The sequence below is a fragment of the Gymnodraco acuticeps genome, unplaced genomic scaffold (assembly GCF_902827175.1).
Source record: "Gymnodraco acuticeps unplaced genomic scaffold, fGymAcu1.1, whole genome shotgun sequence".
In the NCBI taxonomy this organism is placed as follows: Eukaryota; Metazoa; Chordata; class Actinopteri; order Perciformes; family Bathydraconidae; genus Gymnodraco; species Gymnodraco acuticeps.
Window position 1 is genome coordinate 112,507 of NW_022990484.1, and position 20,566 is coordinate 133,072.

General features: G+C 43.2%; 1 long non-coding RNA gene across 1 annotated transcript; it reads right to left on the reverse strand.

Moving 5' to 3' along the window:
• Positions 1 to 13,757: 13,757 nt before the first annotated feature.
• Positions 13,758 to 20,566, reverse strand: LOC117552685. The gene is made up of 4 exons (XR_004570010.1): positions 20,437 to 20,566; positions 20,073 to 20,132; positions 14,927 to 15,599; positions 13,758 to 14,711 (listed from the first exon to the last, which is right to left on the reverse strand). It is a non-coding gene; the product is annotated as an uncharacterized LOC117552685 (long non-coding RNA).

Here is a 20,566-nt window from a genome sequence, read left to right on the forward strand (position 1 = left end):
GAAAAGTCTGCGAGAGTGTGATTAGATCTTAAGAAGCAGTCCTGAAGAACCATCATTGCAGGAAAACAAAAAAGACAAACATATTTTGTCGAGCAGATTGACTGTGACAAGGCAACCGGTAATTGTTTGTGTAACACATCCGAACCTTTGCAGGGGATGCCCACTGCGGGTGGCAGAAGAGACCTGAATCCAGTAGACTCCTCAGAATGACTAGAGATCTTCTCATAGTCCAAAATAGTTAACAGGCACAGCAGAATCCCGATATGGGCCATTTTCCCAGACCAGGGAACTGCGATGTTCCTGGAGCAAAATCAGCACAGCAGCAAAGGACAGGCGAAAGCAGCAGCGTGGTATCCCCGGGCTGAAAGCAGGCCTCTGCGACAGCAGAACCAGGACAGGTGGAAAGCAGGCCCCAGCCATGGTAAAATCCTCCTCCGCACAGCAGCACACGCCCGGTGGAAGCAGGCCAAGCCCGAAGCGTGAATCCACTCCGTCTCTCCGCGACGACTCCGGGGTAAAAACCTCTCCAGTGCAGCCGTACTCTACAGGTGGGAGCAGGCCTCCGTAGATCGCAGATCGCAGGCAGCAACAGGTAGAGCCGCTCCGTCTCTTCGCTCCGTCTCCGGAGGAAAAACACCTCAGTACAGCCGTACTCGACAATGATGACTTCCTGTCTCGTCCTTGATGTTTAGGAACAATCAATGTGATTTTCTATGATTACATTTCACAAAAGCACCTTACAATATGTCTTCTCAGCCTTTGTAGTGCCAGTGAATCAGAACCTGTTAAGCCCGGTGCCCCTGCCGGCCGGCAACACCTTGCAAGAAACAGCGTCTGAGGGCTTCTTAACATTGAACAAACTATGAATGTGTCATACCCACTTAACGGGAAGAAACTCAAGAGAGTACTAGCAGTGCATTGTTCATTTTGAATATTAAATGAGTATTTATTAAAACACTTTCCGGACAGACATTTTTAGAGATACATCATTCCTTGAGTAACTTATTATAGTTATAGCCCATAGTCAGAGTAACCACCAGCATCAACCATTGTCAGAGTACATTTTCGGTAATGACTTTGTTTAAAAAAATATATAATTTTATTGGCAAAGATTTAAAGCATTTACCCAATTTTTGCAAAGCTCTCCACCTAAAATCATCTCAGAGGCTTGAACAGACTTTATGGGAGTGTTAGAATGCCCGAGCGGCCATGGTGGACAAATAGGAGAAGCAGTCAGGTTGGTGTTTTTCCACAGAAAATTTGTATTTGTCCGTCCACTGTGACCACATGGCTGTCCTCCATCACCCACACAGTATACAACACCCTTCTCAACAACACTGACTGCGTTTTATAGGAGGCCTCAGATCTTCATTGGCTGGCACATACCATTATCTTTATCTAAGCAAACGATTTACTACAACTATATACTAAATATTTCCCCACCAATTTACCAATAATATACACATGAATAAAGCTATGACTGTAAGAGAATATTTTCATCTGATCTGTTTATAGAGTTTCTTATTGTTTTATAGAATCTGTGATACTGCAAACATCTGCTTGTAGTCAGTCAAAGACCCCTGTGTAGGTTGAGGCTTGTCTGGATCTCTTTGAGACAAGTAGACCATTGTCTCACATCTGCTACTAATTAGGTATACGCGGGCTTTCTGGGAGCCCGCCTCTCCTCGTGTTGGTTAGATGTTTTGTGTCTTTTGGGGCAGAGATTACCTTGGTGGAGCACAAGGACAGTGTGAAACTAGGATGATCCCCGGCCGTACGTAATTGTCTGTCTCTCAATAAATATCAGTGTAAATGACAGGTGAATCCAGTTTCCCTCATTTGATGATGCGCTCAACATTGCTGCAAAGAAGTTTTAACTTCACAATATACACATGAATAAAGCTATGACAATATACATTACATAAATATATCTATGTGCAAAAATGTCGAACTCCCCCCTGGAGACTACCACTTGCCGTTTCCCTCCCGGAACTATATTTAGAGGTGTGCGGGCCCGCGGGAACTCTTTTGCCCGAACACCCTGGGAAAGAGAACCAGGGTTGCGTTCCAATAGTCCTTTTAGCTTAGGAACATTCCTAACCAAGTGAAATTACCCGGAAGTACGTCAGTGGCAGCCATGATAAGTGCCGTTCCAATTCTCTAAATGAAAGGAAAGGAGGTTTCAAACTTCCTTTATAACCTCCTTTAGCTTAGGAACCACTGGACCTCCCTTACCGAAAGGAGAGGAGAAAATGCTGCCCCACAATGCCTTGTAGCCGCAGCATTTGCCGTCACATAACAGTCAACAAACGATTATGACGGAGAAATTATATCATGAAAGTTACGGTGCTTATTAAGCATTTTAAAACGTATGTGGTAAGTTGCCAAAGTGCTTTGTTTTGAACGTTCATCAGTATTATAATCAAAAAGAGAAATATGAACGTTAGTTTTTACTGAAATGATCAAATAAAGTCAACATTTCACAGTCTTTACTGAGCTGTGTGGAGTTTGTTCAACTTTTAAAAGATGTTTGAATGGTGATATACACAGTGATAGATGTTAAGGACTAACGTTTATAATAATTACATTTGTATTTATTTTAAGATATTTTCATCAATCATACGTATTGGGATCATTTATATTAATGTGGACCGGAGGGAGAGGGTGATGAGCATAAGTTTCACTTTTCTTTTTTCTTTTAATTCCAACTTTGGTCATGAAGAATATGTTTCTCTGTTGTCCACGTTCATAAAGCATAAAGCAACAGCATCATGATGCTGTATGATGTCCTTTTGTTGTTCTATTTATGTTTTTATGTTTCATGTGGATTGGAACTACTTGAGCAGGGTTGCGTTTCCGATAATCCAAAAATCAGCTCCTAAATTCTAACCCTATCTCCTATTCCTTGACCTCTGAGTGAAACGTCACAGGGTTAATGGATAGTGGATAGGAGAATTCAAAAGGATTTAGGAGAAGAGACCGCGGTACTTTAGAGAATCCGAATGCACTTTCACTATCCGACGTGTTTATGATGTGTAGTACCGCCGTTTGGCCACCACGAATATTTTCATCTGAGTCCAGCGCACTTCCTGGGGGCTTGGAGAGAACAGACAGAGGCAGGGCCGCCCCTCCCTACAGGCCAATCACGTAGGCTGCATGGGGCCCCACCTTGCGCAGGGGGCCCCGCCCAGAGGACCTCAGCTGCTGTGCGCAGTTCTCCGCGCATCTATGGAAAGCCCAAAGTGCCACTATTCGCCCGTTTTTCACGCGTAAAAAACGGACGTTTTTTTATATGATAATGAGCCCCACCTTCTGTTTTGCATAGCCAGTACATTTAAAGTGTGTGCAACCAATCAGTGAAGAGTTAAGCCAGACTAAAGCAATCTGTTGATGAAAAGTTCCTGTAACCTACCCCATTGTGAGATTTATATAGATAGATACACTGTAAAATGTTTGGCTGCAAAATTACAATAAATTACTGGCTACTAGTTGCATGGATTTCACAGTAATTGACTGTAAATATTTCACAGTAATTGACTGTAAATATTTCACAATAATTTACTGTAGATATTTTACAGTAAATTAGAATAAAAGTACAACTAAATACTGTGACTTTACAGTTGCCATGCCCATGGAATTACTGTGATATAGCAGTACAGAGCTGTGGTATTATGGTACCTTGCTGTACATACATTACAGTAATTACTTGTATTTTCACACTTTTACTGTAGAAGTAATGCAACACATTAGCCAGTAATTTACTGTAAATATAAAAATGTAAATAATACGATATTATATTGTATATCTGACTAGTTAACTGGGATTTTACCATAACTACACAATTCAATCAGCTCAATCAACAAAGAAAAACAAAGAAAATGCCCATTTTAACTTTGTATTACTCCATTGAAGTGCAGAGTACATTTCACAGTGTCTTGGACATGTTACGGCCCCAACCTCTACTCCGCGGTAGTGGCTCGTGCTGAGACCCGCAACATGAAAGAACACATGCAATAACCGGTACTTGGTAACGAGCATTTATTGATAATCAGCAGTTTGCTCACACAAGCGAAACGGGAAACAAAAAGAGGTCTGGAGGAGTGGCCAAAAGGAACAAAGAGAGGAGGGAACCCAAGCCAGCCACACCATGGGCCGTAGGACCCAGAGCTCCCCCCCCCCCCCCAACCAGAAATCAATTATAAACCCTATAGGAAACAAAATAAAGCCGAGAAAACTGGACTACCAGGTCCTCCAGGCTAAACATAAACACAACTGCAAAAATATGGCCTACAGCTCAAAATGGCAAAGAGGTATTCTAAGGAGAGTGTCTCCTGGCGTTAAGACAGGGTGAGACATCCTTCTCCTCCAGCTTCTCTTTATATACACGGCTGAGTGGAATTTGGAACACCTGGGCAGAGGCGGAGCCAGGGGCAGACCAGAGAGGCTTCTCAATACTCAAATTTCCCCTCCTCGACTCCCCTCCTCGGTTCCCCTCCTCGAGACTTAGACCCGCCCACAGGAGATGCGAGCGGAGGACCGAGGAGGGGAACCGAGGAGAGAGGAGGGGAAGCAGCAGACGTTTAAAGAAATGAGAACTCCTCTCCTCTGAGCGGTCATTTTAAAGAGACGTCCGTTCATTATTACGTGGCAACAGCTGCATCAGCTGTCGAGTGTTTTGTCATAGCACTCTGTTAGATCAGCTGAACATTGTTCCCCCACATATTTACTTTGAATTCATTGAGAGTGCGGTATAATGAGACAATAACAGGCTACAGATGTGGACACACACACACAAATATATTTATATAAATATATACAATTTAAAGTATGAGAGCACTCTCATAATAACGTAACACAATCAGAGACTGGATATATCCCCCCCTCTCTCTGGTCGCTGAAATGGGGAATTGAAATTACGGGCCAAAAGTTGTATTTACAAGTAGGCCTATTAAAAGTAAGCAGAGGACACCAAACCAACTGAGACCCGTCTGTCCGCCGCATTTACGCACTGTACAACACACACCTACACACTGTACCACACACACCTACAGCTCCTAAAGCATAAGCCGTTGTGTATTTTATTATGTGAAGCAATGGTCTTAGAAAAATATCGACTCTTTGTTTGTAGATATCTACTAAACTAAAGCAAATAAAGAGAGTAGGCCTGTTATACTGAGTGATATATATATATTATACACACTGCTCTGCTTTCTGCATGGACCTTACAGCTGTTCTCTCTGGAAACATCGCGACGCGATGAAAGCAGTTTCTAAAATAATATCCAGAGGATGCATGCATAGCTGTCATTGGCTGAGATAAGTCCGGCCGTGCGTCACGCCTCCACCGTTCCCGTAAATGCATCCGTGGAGGAACCATCAGTGTATCCTCGGTTAGAGCTCCTCCAGAGAGCATCCTCGACGCTCGATCCTCGGTCCTCGGTGTGCATTTAGAGAAATTAGATGTCCTTCAAAATGGCGCGCTGAAATTCATTTCCGGGTCACTACCGGAGGATCGAGGAGTCGAGGAGGGGAAATGTGAGTATTGAGAAGCCTCTCAGGTGCACCTGGGCAGCAGGGAGACAGAAAAGAAAACAAGGAGGGGAGCACATGTCTACACAGACATCCACTCGAAGTCAACAATTTTCTGAAGAATGTGCTGACATGGGGGTTCAAATTGCCATGCCTCTTTTTGGCTTTCGAGCCCGTCTCAGGGTTAATGCCCTGGAAGCACCAGAAAACAATAAGCCAAAACAATAATTTCAATTGTACATAGATTTATATGTTGCATAGTTTATTTTAAGGCACATGCAGCGGTGCCCCTTTCAATTGAAGTAAAACTTGCACCAAATAAATATATTAGTATTTAAAGCCAAGCAAGAGCGATAAAAGCAAAAAAAATCACTTAATTTGTTGTGTTATCACAGAGGATGGTCTGAATACAGTATTGTACTGTGAAATAATACAGTAACATGTTGTGAAATCCTGGTAATCATTTATCCTGGACATTCACAGTAATTAACTGTGCCTGTATTGATTTCACTGTGAAATTCTAAATTACAGTATTATATTGTGAACATCACAAGTAAAGACTGTAAAGTGGTAAAACAGTAATTTATTGTAAAATATTACAGCTAAATATTGTGAAATCATGGTAATAATTTACAGTGTAGATAGATAGATAGATAGATATAAAGAATAATCATAATAATTAAATCTAAATTAAACATTTACAATAAATAATATAAAGTATAAACATATCTACAGTCACAACTTCATTATTGTTATTCATACTGTCTGCTATTAATGTTCCTGTGCTTTCAGTTTCCATCCAGTAATATAATCACATTGCTATTTTGAAGGTGTGTTCAAAACAATCTATGTAATGCAACTTGCTCAGGGCCGGCTCTAGACAATTTGCTGCCCTAGGCGAGATTTTAGCTGTAGAATATAAAGAATACATGAAAAATCTCTATAAAAGACAAATACACTACAAAACAGAAACTTATTGACATGGGTTATATACATCAAAAAGGCTTCAAATGTATTCAGTATTGTATGAACATGTTTGAAGTGGGGGGTGGACGTCACATCCTCTAGGGGGGTCCGGGGGTATGCCCCCCGGGAAGATGTTTTTGAACATTTTAAAGTAAAATGCTTCAATCTGGTGCACTTTGAGCACACAATTACTAGAGACCTGATCTAGGGGAACTCTAAAACACCCATATGAAAAAGTAACCTACCATAGCCAATAACAAATACATGTAAGTTATTTTATTTTTGTTGTTCATTCATATCTTATTTTACTAGTTAACATTCATTTATTTATTCATATTATTTATCTCTCCAGTTTTAAACGATATTTTTGGTTTACTGTCCTATAGTATACATTGAAAATGTACACACAAATACAAAAACACAAACCACACTTGCTTTAGTTAGAATTCAACAAACATCTTTTAAAGGTGACATGTCATGCTTTTCCGGTTATTACCCGTCCCCTTGTGTGTTATGAAGGTTTTTATGTATGTAAACGGTGTGCAGAGTCAACACCCTCAAAGTACACCATGTATAGTTGGGTCTAGAACCTCAATTCCGTGACCATTCTTCTGCTAAGATGTTTTGACACTTGATTTGACATCATTGGACCTTTTATAAAAAATATAGACCCAAGGTCCCTCCCAAAAATCCCGGCAATTTTTGCTAGAGGGCCAAATCCAAGATGGCTGCTCGCGCCATCTTAAAAAATTAACTTTTGAACCAGAGCGCCTAGAGTCATGTGTAAATGCACTTTTTGAGGTAAGTCGGCCACAAGGATTCAATTTCTGACATCAGTTTGGTGCGATGACATCGTTCGGACCCACAAATCCAAGATGGCCACCATCCGGTCGAGAAAATATACACGTTTTGAACGGGAACATGCAGGATCACGAGGTACCGGTCACGGCAGTAGAACAAGCACTCACTGTTATAAACTGAAGTATATATATGTACTATATATGGGGGCGGAGCTTCCTACAGGCGATATAGGCGTTTGCCTAGAGCGCCACCCAGAGGGGGGCGCCACAAATAAAAAAAAAAACGTTTGCTTGGCGCAGTTTTGGCTCTATATCTGCAACCATTATTTAAAAAAAATAAAAATAATCTAACATAAGGGAAAATGAGCCAAAAATCTAAAATGGTCGGTCGGTCTAAGAGCCTCAGCTTTAAGTGTTCACAGTCAGAACATGCTAGAGCGCTGTGCATTGATGGGTATCTGTCAAGTGTTTTTAAAATTGAGCGTTGAGGAAAGAAAGACTAACGTTAGAGAACTGTGAAGAGGCAAAAGCCATCGGGGCGCAGTATAAAAACAGAAGAAAAGAAGAAGAAGAGAAACGTGCCAAGTTGAAAGGTAGGCTATGCCATTTTGATTGTATTGTCAACATTAGCGAATGGATCATGTAATCTTGCTAGTTAGCCAAGCCAACGTTAGCTAGCCAGCGTTTGTTATTACCATTCAGTAGAAACTGTCATAAGGCTATTTTTGTTGTGTCATGAAATAGAAATATTAGTAATAATAACAATGTTAGTTTTGGTGTAGCGAGCTACACGTTAAGTTTACCTCAGAAAGCAGATTGACTATCCGAGTCAAAAATTTGCCAAATTCAACCCTGTCATAATGTGCGCTAACGTTAGCTAACTAGCTCAGTGGTTCTCAACTCCAGTCCTGTTGAATGTTTTCGTTCCAACCCAGAACTAACACACCTGATTCAACTGTTCTAATAAGATAGTCATAGCTCTTGATTAGTTGAATCAGACCTGTCAGGCTGTCCAAATGCTTACTAACTAAATAATAGCTACATTTAACAAATGGAAATTATTCTTAATTTCTTATCTGCCCCCATATCAATATCTAATACGTAGGCCTACTTGTGTTTCTTATAGGGATTCATGAGTATGCCGCACGATATGGATCATAGCTTGTGACAATGTCCAACATTCCGTGTATCCTGCAGTGTGGAAGGGTTTGCAGCAAAGCCACCGATGCCATTACCTCAATTGAAAAATGGGACACTCTAAAGAACAATACAGAGTTATGGAGCGGTCTTGACAAGTTCGGAGACGTCCATACATCCATCGACTGGGATACAGGTCCCGTCGGACACTGTGTCCATGATACATGTAGGTTGACCTTATGCAATGCCACAAAACTGGAACAGGCCAACAACAGACAGAAAAAACGAGTTGTCGATGAATTCCAAGCTCAGTCTTCGTCTACGTCTGACATTAGTTCCACAGCTTTAACTCCATCTTTCAAGCGGCTGCGATCTAGTCTAGGGCTGATACACGATAAAAATAAATGTGTGTGGTGTTGTAAGACGGAGTCGGCAAAACATCCAGAATCAAAGTTGGTCCTGATTTTGTACGATCATGCATGGGCAGCGTTCAAGAGCCATACGGTGGCTCTGGAAGATGAACTAATGCGCGACAGAATCAACTGTCTGATCAATTATGCAGCTGATCAGCCGTATGCACTTGAGATCAGATATCATCACAAATGCTGGTTTAAATATGTTCGTAACTACCAGAGAATGAGTGAAGATGACAAACTTCCCCACATGCACAATGTCACTCTCCGTGAAGCTCAGACAATTTTCTTTGATAACATCAGAACAGTTATCTTTGATGAACATGAACTAAGGTCACTGCAGAGCCTCCTCAGAGATTACAGCTCTATCGTTTCTCGGTATGGATTCCCAAAATCTGGAGTCAAGTCATCCTACATCAAAGATATCCTGACCCGGGAGTTTAAGGACAAGATCGGCTTCCACTCTCGCCCTCAGAGAAACCAGAGCGACCTAGTCTATGACACGTCTGGGAGCGGTTCATATGTCGAAGCAGCGATCTCCTCTATTGGTGTCAGCAGTGAGCAACTGGTGCAAAATGTGGCTGCGCGGCTCAGAGATGATGTCAAGTCCATCAAACTCGTCCCATGGCCTCCACGAGTCGAGGAGCTAGAGGAGGAGGAGGAACTCCCGCCTCTCGTTTTGCAGTTGCTATCGGCTTTGCAGGGGAAGCATGGGGTAGATCTGTCTCCAAGCACACTTTCTCTCACCTCTCTCATCACACAGTACATTATAAAGCGACCCACCACTACCACCATCAATGCCACCGTCACCCTTCACGGATTGACTCGTAGCAAGGAGCTTGTTGATTCGTACTACAAGCTGAGCATGGGGATCAGTTACCCGAACGTGCTTCTGCTACGTGATGTTTGGACAATGCATGACCTTGAGCGGTGCTCGGTCTGTCCGGCAGAGATCGCTGAAGGGGAACCAAGCATCAGTATCATCGACAATGACGATTTTCGGAACGATACATTGACAGGAGGAGGTACTTCACACCGCTGTAATTGGATGTTTCTGCAACGCGAAGAACGTCTTGTACATAAGCATGAGGCAAACACCCAGGATGAGCAACCGCGGATCAAACATGCCAAGACTGTCTCGGACGTGCTGACTGAGAAGGCCTCTGAGATGCAAACGGTTATGCCATATAGGACCGTCAAGCGTGGCGAGCCTCCGATCCGTCCTAAGCCTACTACTGTCTCATCGAGTACTGAGCCTCAGCGCCAGCGAAGCATTATTCATGCCCTTGCACGTGCTGATGTGAATGGTGACCGCCCTGTTGCAGCCGAACAGAATATCCCTTCGTACAACGGGTTTCACGCTGGATTGAATATGTGGCAGGACAAAAGCAAGGCTTATTTTCATACATCTTACAATCAACCGCCCGACAAGTCAGTTGTGAAGGACGTCATGGACAAGCTGGTTACCATCATCGCAACTAAGCACATGCCCTTTGCCTTCTTAGTTGGAGATCATCCCGTGTATGTCCTCATCACCCTGCTCAAGGCCGAAAACCCAAGCAAATTCAGTGCCATTGTACCTTTTCTTGGTCCCTTCCATACACAGTGTGTGATGATGAGTGCCATCTACAAGCGGTACAAAGGTAGTGAACTAGGTGAAGTACTTGTCGCGGCTGGAGTTATTGCCGATGGCTCCGTCGATCGTGCACTGAAAGGCAAACATTATAAGAGGGGGCTACGCTGCTTGCGACTCATGTACGAGGCCCTTATGTGTCAGCTGATGAAGGAGAACCTCGGGCCCGACCTGGCTGATGAGACGAGGGAGAACCTTGACATTCTGAGAGATACGAGTCAATCCGAGGAATCCCGCGCTGATGCTCATGTGGCACTAGAGAATGATGCTGACCTCAAGAGCCTTGTCACCAACATGTTCACCCACGTTGAGGCCAGTGACATGGCAAACTACTGGAGGGATTTCCTGTCCATGACAGACGCGCTCATGCAGAATGTACATGCGGTCCATATATGCAACTGGGATGAGTATGTGAGCTCTCTGCGTGCGATGCTGCCATGGATGGTAGCTTACGACAACAATAGATATGGGAAGTGGCTGCCAGACTTTTGGGCGATGTTGACAGCTCTCCCTGCAGATCAGGTTGCGTTCCTTTGTACTGACTTCACCCAGTCCATCACAGGCAACCCCTATTCCAACATGGCCTGGGACATGTGGATCGAATGCACCATGAACAAGGGTAGCAAAATGAAGTCTGGTTGGCTCTCTATCCTACAGAATGAGAAGCAGCTGCTGGTGCACTCCAGAAATGTGAACAATGTGGCCCAGATCCGGGCAGCTCACAATGCCCTTGCAAACCGAAAAAAGACAAAGAGGAAGCACACGGAATGCGGCCCCAAACGGATGCGAGAAGATGAGCAGTGTGTGCAAGACCTGGTTGAATGCATGCATGAGTTTGACACCTTCCCGTTCGATACGGCCTCAACCACCCTCCGTACCTTGCAGTCGGCCATGCCCGCCTCTGATGAGCTCGTTGCAGACTTCAACTCAGCCCATGCCGCAGGGGAGAAGAAATTGACCCACTTTTTGGAAGAACGGGTATTCAATAAGAATACCTCTCTTCATGCACCCGTTCCTCTGTGCAAACGATTGACGTTTGCGAAGGCGTTAAGCATGATCACAGCACCATTTTTTTTAGTATGATTATAATGTTGTAAAGAGAGAAGGTAAAAACCCTGTATTAGTTTGGACCTATTTTTCTTCAAATAAACTGATCCCACCTTTTGGACTGGGATAACTTAAAAGACAACCTGTGCTCTCCTCTCCTGCTTCAAAGGTAAGACTGCACCCTGCCACTCACACTTAGGTAGGAGCACACTCCATTTACTGAAATCAAAATCCTTCGGGATCCCTTAAACAGATTAAAAAAGGGTTGTCTGAATTGAAACAGCAGTTAATTGAACCTGGTTCTTCGGGGGGTTAGGAAGAGGTGAGATCTTGCTGACTTTGGTGGATCTGAGCCAAGCAGCAAACTTACATAGACTCAATAACTTCGATCAGGTCAATTAGTACGTCAGAGTAATTTACCGGAATAAATTATCAGGACCTCGCAGACTCTAAACAGAACGAACACCACCCTAATGAATTCAACAGGCAATATCACAAAATACTTGACTGAACTCACCTGCTACAGGCAGTGATGCAGTAGACTCAGGTTGTGCAGTGGTGGGAGTGGGATTACCCAGATATTTTAACAATGCTACTGGAAATTACACAGATAATTATGTAGTAGGTATCTATCTGCAATAATACTGAGCAGTTCAGACTAGCTGACATCATTTCCTGTGCCCAAATATGCAAAATACATTTTTTGACCTTCTTTAACCATTAATGATTTAGCAGACTTATTTTGTGTCCATTACCATTTGTAAACTACAGATTGAACAAAAATAGATACCTTTAACCCTTTAACTGCCGGACCAAGAAAAAAGCTATGTAACAATTATTTGTTTGCATTTTTTGTATCAAATGGGCCACATACAGGGTTGGGTTGTAATGGAATACATGTAACGGCGTTACGTAATCAGAAAAAAATCAACTAACTGTATTCAGCTCGCGTTACATTTGAAAAACGAGTAATCTGATTATAATCAGATTACTCGTTTTTCAAATGTAATATAGGTTCACGAAAGTAACTGTATACAGTTACTTTCGTAAACCTGAAGTGAATACATTTTGGATTACTTATTGGAATTATTGTTTGAAAGATTTCCTCACAACATTTAATATTCATTACTAAAGGTACAGCCGAATCATCACAGCGCACAAAACCTATTACCACCGCAGATGGACCAAAAAAGGGAGCGTTTGAAAAAATATTCGCGGGTCCGCTCAGTGAAACGATAACAACGAAACATGGAGGAAGAAAAGTCTGCGTTTAAATCGTGTGTGTTTGTGTGTAGAGGTGTGTGTGGTTAAAACTAGGGCTGTCAAGTTAAGGCGTTAATAACACGTTAACGCAAAAAAAAATTAACGCCACTAATTATTTTAACGCGATTAACGCATGTGTATTTTTTTTCCTCGGCCGCCCCGTAGTTTCAGAGCGCATCGAGTTTAAAATACCATATATGGAACGCCATTTGCGCCATAATTCGCGGATTAACGGGGAGGTCCGTTTTATAAACGGGGAGGTCCGTTTTATAAACGGGGAGTTCCGTTTAAGTTCAAAGTCTCAGTAACCAATCAGTGAAGAGCAAAACCAGACCAAAGCAATCTGTAGATGAAAAGTTCCTGACATTGTGAGGCTGTAAATTGTACGTTATTACAGATTCAGGGGACTATGTATTAATTTGGCTTTCAATATAATAAATATATCAATCAATATAAAAAATTGTCTTTTAAAATCAAATCGCCTTACCTTATCTTACTGAAGTGAAGGGTATTTATGTCTCCTTAAATCACCTTTTAAATGTACTTCTTATAACATGGCATGGTGTAACATATCAAAATGTTCAGTCTCTGGTCTTGCTAGAAATGCAATGTCACTCACCTTAGAGCACTGTCTTATGAGATACTTAGCTTAGAAATCAGATTTTTGGAAAACTTAAAAACTCTTGTGAAAACACAGATGTACTCATGTCATCCATTTTGTTTGGTGTTTCAGATTTGGTTTACCAACGTTTTTGGTTCACAAAAGTAGTGAAATATATGAATTACACTCTATGCCTATATAAATGTGTTGTTCATGTCTAAAAGGAAAAAGTGTAAATTAGAATTTGGAGTAAAATAGTTCTATCACTATACTTTCACCACAGAAAAGTTACATCAGGACTGATTCATGACTTCATATTCCATACTGAGGTTCATGTGATGTGTACAAATACAAATTGAGCATTACAACTTTTTTTTTCGACCAACTATTTATGTTAACATACTGTAAGAAACTGTAACATCTCAATATTTACAATACAGGGTTCATACACTTTTTCACCAATGATTTTAAATGACTTTTCCATGACCAAAACAATGACTATCATGTGGCTAGCATGCGCTGCCTCGCCCATATTCGAAATATTGAATATGTTACAACACAGTTTGCATTTAGCACATCTTGGGTCAATGTCTTTTGATAACCACAATTGGTACTTATTCTTTAGAAGCCATACATTGTTGAAACTGCACTTCCCTGGCATCTTTATATCAAATAGTAGCTCCTGTAGACTAGAGGGCGTGATTGTAAAAATCTCTCACCAGCGAAATACTGCCACAGTTGCCATTTTACGTTTCATTATACGATACAGTATTTATTATCATTATAGTATTACTATTTCGGCGATTAGATAACATATAAATTATATTTGATGCAACTTTAGTTATATTTCTATGACTTTTCCAAAACTTTGGGAAAAATATTGCATTCCATGACTTTTCCAGGTTTTTAATGACTGTACGAACCCTGACAATATCAGAACTTTCTCAACCAACTATTCATTATAAATGTAAAGACAGGGGGAGCAGTGCCATGGTCTTTGTCTGTCTTCCAAGACAGTGGGTCTGGCTGCTGTGTAGGTGGGGGTGATGGTGCATGGGCTGCTGGTGGCTGTGTCGGAGGGAGGGAGGTGTGCTAGGCGAGACTTCTTTGCTGGCTGGGTTGATCGTGATGGCTGTGGTGGAGGCCTTTGTACCGAGGTGTATCTTAATCTTGTGGCAGGCACAGATGGAGGTGGAGGCTGCTGTAGTGATGCTGGTCCTCTGGTCCTTGGTGGTGATGGCTCTGGTGAAGGCCCTTGAGCCACGGTAGATCTTGACCTGGGTGCAGGCACAGATGGAGGTTCTTGCTGCTAGGCCCAGGCAGCTGTGAAATCGGAAAGAAATATAGGACAATAATTACTACTAAGTTCATTAAAATATAAAGTTCAAGTGGAATGTTTCTCAAGCACAAATAGCAATGCACAACTCAAAATAAAATGGGGAGGTGGGACAGGAGTCTCTCTCTCTCTCTCTCTTACAACCTATTTAACTATGTTACACCCACACAATGTGAAAGTACACTATTACTGTAATATTTACCTATCTTCAAATGGATCCTTGTTGTTGTTGCTGTATTCTCCAGGTGCTGATGCTACATCTCCACTGCTGCTAGTGTTGCAAGTCTGCTGTGCAGAGCTGGTAATCAGATAATAAGCCTGTTGAACAGGAGAAAAGAATGAAGCAGAGGGAAAGTTGCTGCCGTTTGTGTGGTTGTCCTAGCCAGCATTTATTAAACACATTAATAAATGCAGTGAAGTTGTTGTAGGTGCAGCAGTTGTAGGTGCTGCAGTCGTATGTGCTGCAGTTGTTGGTGCAGCAGTTGTGGGTGCAGCAGTTGTAGGTGGAACAGTTGTGGGTGCAGCAGTTGGTGCAGCAGTTGTAGGTGCTGCAGTCGTATGTGCTGCAGTTGTAGGTGAAGCAGTTGTAGGTGCAGCAGTCGTAGGTGAAGCAGTTGTGAGTGCAGCAGTCGTAGGTGTTGCAGTTGTGGGTGCAGCAGTCGTAGGTGAAGCAGTTGTGGATGCAGCAGTCGTTTGTGCAACAGTTGTGGGTGCAGCAGACGTAGGTGCAACAGTTGTGGGTGCAGCAGTCGTATGTGCTGCAGTCGTAGGTGTTGCAGTTGTGGGTGCAGCAGTCGTAGGTGTTGCAGTTGTGGGTGCAGCAGTCGTAGGTGAAGCAGTTGTTGTTGCAGCTACATCGGCAGTTGTCGATACCACTGTTATGAAAACATTAAATATCACCCACACTGATACATTTAAAGGTGGGCATTGCTTGCAAAAATCCCCCCCCCCCTAAAAAAATCTGCATTGGATTAGCATGATGTGGGCATACTTCGAAGAGTAAAGTCAGTTTTACCAATTGAACCCATTTTAGCTGATTAGACAGTTTTTCCCTCTGCAAACTTTATCCTCATTTTGGAGTGTTATTAAGTTTCTTTCCCGAAAAGCCCACTGCAGCCGCCACAACCAAACAATGACACAGAGGCACTGACTGCTTGTCTGATTTTCTAAATGTTGTTTTTGTTTTTGGTAATGATGTCAGAGAAGAAAGACTGTCGTGCATTTTTCAATTCCAAATTATAAAGGCCAAGTCTCTCTTTATAGATTTCAAAATGAACCTGGAGATTTGTTCTTCGCCACCTGCGTTCAGCTTTTCGACACTCTCTTTTTTCTGTGTTCACGGTCATGGCCTTTCTCCATGGAGATATGTTCTTGCCAGTCACTGCCTTTACCTTAGTTGGAGCAATGGCATCTATAACATTTTTCATTTTTGAATTAAAATGATCTACTAGCTCATTTACTGAGATGTTAGCAGGGGCAAGTGTGGAAGAAAAATTCTGAGTAAACATTTCCCTAGTATTTTCAGTTAAATATCGCTTTGTGGTTACCTCTTTTTGAACATTTTTGTGAACATAAATAGAGCTCTCAAAGAAAACACAGGAATGATCAGAGAGTGCAACATCAGTCACCACAACCTCAGAGATATTCAAACCCTTAGAGAGAATTAAGTCCAGAGTGTGCCCCTTATTATGCGTGGGCTCCGTCACATGCTGAGTCAGTCCATAGCTATCAAGAACACAAAACAGTTATTTAGCCCCTCTGTCCTGGGGGTTTTCAACATGGATGTTAAAATCACCAACAATGACTAGACGGTAAAAGTCAATACACACTATAGACAGCAGTTCAGTAAAGTCATTAAAAAAAAAGCTTTCACAGTATTTGGGTGGTCTGTAGATATTTAAGAACAAAGCTGTTACGGTAGAGTGAAGCAGGCAGGACCCAAATGCAGAATAAACTGATAACACCTTTATTTCAAGGATATGAATACAAAACAAAACAAAACAAAACTAGGGCCACCAGGACAAAGGGTTGGCAGGACCCCCGGCAGGAGAGTAGTCGGCGGGACCTCCAACGAGACAGGACAAGGAGCTGGCAGGACCCCCGGCAGGAGAGTAGACGGCGGGACCTCCAACGGGACAGACATACGATTGGTAGGACCCCCGGCAGAGGAGTAGTCGACGGGGCCTCCAACGGGACAGGACATGGAGTTGGCAGGACCACCAGCGGAACCTCCAACGGACCAGGACATTGGGTAGGGACTTGAGACGTGACTCGAGAGGGGACTTGAGAGGAGACTTGAGAGGGGAACCAAGGGAGAACTCGAGAGGGGACTCGAGAGGAGACTCGAGAGGGGAACTAGAGAGGGGACTCCAGAGGGGACTAGAGGAGAGACTAGAGGAGGAACTAGAGGAGGGACTAGAGGAGGAACTAGAGAAGGGAACTCGAGAGGGGACTAGAGAGGGAACTCGAGAGGGGACTCGAGAGGATAACAAGAGAGGGGACTCCAGAGGGGACTAGAGGAGAGACTAGAGGAGGAACTAGAGGAGGGACTAGAGAAGGGAACTCGAGGAGGGACTAAAGGAGGAACTAGAGGAGGGACTAGAGGAGGGACTAGAGGAGGGAACTGGAGAGGGGAACGAGAGAGGGGACTCGAGGAGGGACTAGAGAGGGGACTAGAGGAGGGACTAGAGAGGGGACTCGAGAGGGGACTCGAGAGGGGACTCGAGAGGGAACTAGAGGAGGGACTAGAGATGGAACTCGAGAGGGGACTAGAGGAGGGACTAAAGGAGGGACTAGAGGAGGGACTAAAGGAGGGACTAGAGGAGGGACTAGAGGAGGGAACTGGAGAGGGACTCGGGAGGGAACTGGAGAGGGGACTTGAGAAGAAACCGGAGAGGGGACTCGAGAGGAGACTTGAGATGGGACTGTGGCAGCTGGGGCCAGAGCTGGGTCTGGAACCATGGCCGCTGGGGCCAGAACTGGGTCTGGAACCATGGCTGCTGGGGCTGCTAGCCTGGCCTTGCGACAACTCCTCTTAGCAGCCGCCTGAATACTCCGTGGACCTCCATAAGCCAGACGAGTTCCGGAATACAACTCCTGGACAGGAGCAGGAACTGGGGAAGAAGCACGGGTTGACTTCAGGCGGAACCCACCAAGGCGTATGGTGCCAGGTTGGGAATTGGGAGACATGGAGCTAGCATGCCTGGGGCGAGCAGGCCGGGAATCAGGTTTGACCTCAAATCTGCCAAAAAAGTCCTCCACCCACTCGGGTAGCAACTCCCTCAACCAGGGCCTTGAGGTTACCTCCTGGCGTGCCGCAGAAAAAACGGACTGCCTCTCTTCACTACTGGAAGCATATTTAAAGTCATTCCTCAAACATGTCAAATTGTACTCCACCTCGTACAAACTGTCCGCTGGGTCCATTCTTGGTTGGTTGGTTCTGTTACGGTAGAGTGAAGCAGGCAGGACCCAAATGCAGAATAAACTGATAACACCTTTATTTCAAGGATATGAATAAAACTCGGACAAAACCGAACACTCCCCGGTGAACTCAGTCACCAACAAAAGACGAACCAACACTGAACACAGGAAGAGCCAAGACTAAATACAGGGAGGGGTAATCACAAGACGAGAAACAGCCGGGCAGGGGAGGAGAAACACAAGGGCCACAGGTGAACACAATCAGACAACTAGACACACCAGGGAAACTAACGACAGGAGGAAAAACACAGGGAAAAGGACCAGACAATATACACGGAGGAAAACACGACGGGGAGAACAGCAAAACACCCAAAACAAGACATACAAAACGTGACATAACACAATAATCGTAACAAGAGCTCGAGAGGAGCATTTCAGCTGAAGGGCCACATAATTCTGCATTGAAGGGAATCATTGAACAAAATAGCAACTCCACCTCCTTTCTTATGCATTCTTTCCTGACTCATAAAACTAAAGTTGGGAGGGGTTGATTCGATAAGAAGAGCTGAGCTGTTGTTTTGTTCACTCCTAGTTTCCGTTAAAAACATAAAATCGAGATTGTGCTCAGTGATAAAATCATTGATTAAAATTTGTTTTCCTGCCAAAGACCTGACATTTAATAAAGCTAGTTTAAGTTTGTACACACTATTAGTCAGATTGTTTGTGACAAGCTATGGCTGGTGTTAGGGAAATAATTGTCTTAGACTCCTAGATATGAAGTGCATGACCAACCCTGACGTCTGTTATATCCTTTAAGGAGATAGGCTGCTTCAGCCATAATGTTGTTGTTCCCTTTCTATGACCGGGCAACCCTAGGTCACAGATGGTTTATTGTTGTGGGTACACTGGGACACTTCCTTCTCTGTGTTTGTGGACTCCAAGGTGTGAAATCTTCGAGGCCATAAGTGTCAGACGCAAGTAACTCAGTGTTCCCAACTGTTTAGGCTATCTTCTCAAATATGTTGATTACTCTCTGCGAAACCAGTTAAATGGGCTAACGAGAGAGAGGCGCTCCAGAATTGACGTGGCAACTCTACCGTGAAGTCAGAACCTCTGGCTCTTGGACTTGTGATATGAATTCTCCGGCCGAAGCTCCAAATAAACCATCAGTGTTTGACATCAAAGCTCCTGCTCTTCCCGTGTCTCTTTCCTGAGTCGGTGACTCCCACTGCATTGCTACACAGAAGTTTCCCTTACAGCTGGCATGGAATCACTGCTAAATTTGATAAATTCACACAAACGTTTGAGCGCTTCTTGTTTCTAAGCTGATTCACCACTCTTACTCTATTACCTATCAACACAGATATGGGCAAAGCTACTGGCAGGCAGGGAGAGTTTCTAATAGTCGTAGTTGTAATGACCGGTGTTATCATGTCTCGGTGGGATATGGTACTGAATTGTCAGGTCTGTTTAGCAGTGTAGACAGCATGGAAAATGTTAGCAGCCAGAGCACGGCTACCCTGTGAACTGGGGTGGAGGCCATCTCTGCTAAAATAAGAATACCGCTCCCAGAAAAGATTAAAATTGTCCATCATTATCAAGTTGTTCGCGGAGCATGCCGTCTCCAGCCATGTGTTCAGGCTGAGCAGCCTGCTAAAACGCCCCACGCCTCGACGGAGAGAGGGGATTGGCCCGGAGATAAAAAAAGACTTGTTGCACTTCTTAAGCGATTTAAAGAGAGTGGTAACATCGGACTTAAGTACCTCCGATTGTTGGCATGCCGTGTTGTTTGTGCCAACGTGGATAAAGCAATATTGGATAATGAGCTGGCAAGAACTCCACCTTATCTACATGTTATCTCATCTTTTAATAGAATAAACAAACAGTATGAAGTACCTTCAAAGTAATCCGTTTATTATCACACTTACCTATTAGAATCAGGGAAAGTGATATGATCCGTTTGATACCCATCCTGTTTTTCTTTTAATCTATAAAATGAAATGATACATAGATTTACCATCAGAAGTAGCAAGTAATGCTATACTATATATATATACTGCTATAATGATACCCAAAACATCCTAGGGGAATTGGTTTGATACAAACATCAATTATTTTCCGCAATTATTATAATATAATAATATTTCCTTAAAGTAGGGCAGAGATTATTTACAATAAGTATTGTGACAATGAAAACACAAAAGAACTCTCTCGGTCACTAACACTTAGACACACACAAACAAAGTTAAGAACTGTACAGAAGTCAACATATTTACTTAAACATGTACTTACCACAAATGAAAAGATAATAAGATGGGAAAGAGTTTATCCTCCTTTCTTTTAAGTGTTGTATTATTTCCGTGTCTTCAAATATAGTCCGGTTCAGCGTCTGGGATATTGGAAACCTCACCTTCTGTGACAG